This window comes from Tasmannia lanceolata, unplaced genomic scaffold (genome assembly GCF_043159265.1).
Source record: "Tasmannia lanceolata isolate RefF3 unplaced genomic scaffold, GAP_Taslan_0.1 ptg000922l, whole genome shotgun sequence".
Taxonomy (NCBI): domain Eukaryota; kingdom Viridiplantae; phylum Streptophyta; class Magnoliopsida; order Canellales; family Winteraceae; genus Tasmannia; species Tasmannia lanceolata.
This window is the reverse complement of record NW_027519587.1, coordinates 20,001-21,282: the sequence shown is the minus strand read 5'-3', so window position 1 is coordinate 21,282 and position 1,282 is coordinate 20,001.

The window sequence follows — 1,282 nt, the reverse complement described above, 5'->3', positions numbered from 1 at the left end:
CGTATGCCTAAACAAAAAAACTATGTTCTATCAATTCAATGGTTGACAAAAATTGTCTGCAATTGGATCAATCAAATCTTGATATGGATATGGAATGGTTCGGGCTGATGAATCCATCCGTTTATATCAATGCGCAATAATGATAAAGAAAAGGAAGAGAAAAGTTTACAAACAAATAAGATTCAGAAAAAGGTAGGTTAGGGAGGTTGAGCTGGGTATATGTAATGGCTATAATTCAATCCCTGTGTATGTTTCGAAGAATGATTCTATAATCCAATTCAATATAAGATACGAATGGTTTACGTTATGGAAGAAACATATGTATATGTGATATTAGATATTCACGAGTTATATATGGACTATCCATATATATTATTTCCCATCCCACTGAAGTTAGATGGATTCCAACGGAAGGACTTCCGTTTCATCTTTGGCTGTGGATTGAATGAATAAACAGATGAAGTTAAGGATATAGAAGAGAAAGAGCGAAGAATTGAAAGAGTGGTTCGGAACAAAGAAATGGAAGAACTAGAATCGTATGACTTTACAAAGACTCCATGGATAGGAACTAAAAACGAGATATTGAAGCAGTTATGATGATTCAGTAATATCATCACTTCAATTTGGAGTTCTTAGTTACTTCGACCCGATGGATCTTAGTGATGGAATAATAAGTCATAATTCAGTGATTGTATCATTAACCATTTCTTTATTTTGGTGCGAGGAGCTTACCATGAATCCACTGATTTCTGCCGCTTCCGTTATTGCTGCTGGATTGGCCGTAGGGCTTGCTTCAATTGGACCTGGAGTTGGTCAAGGTACTGCTGCGGGCCAAGCTGTAGAAGGTATTGCGAGACAACCAGAAGCAGAGGGTAAAATACGAGGTACTTTATTGCTTAGTCTGGCTTTTATGGAAGCTTTAACAATTTACGGACTGGTCGTGGCATTAGCGCTTTTATTTGCGAATCCTTTTGTTTAATCCTATAAATGTGAAAAATACGTACTTATTTTTTTCTTATTTGATTGCCGTGAACTTGCCGCTTGCTTCTTCGAATTATATCAACACTTTACTCCTACAACCACTTATTCGTTGAGACAATACCCCACCCCAGGGAAAAGGCTGATTTGAGGATGAGGAATTAGTAGATCCACTCGCTTTCTTCCTTTCCATCCTTAATGGAACCCTTTTTTTTTTTTCACTTTTAGGAAGCGTTGTAACAAACGAGGTATTTCGCAATTGGCATGAGACCCGGGACCTCATATTAATAAGTATTTTATTGGA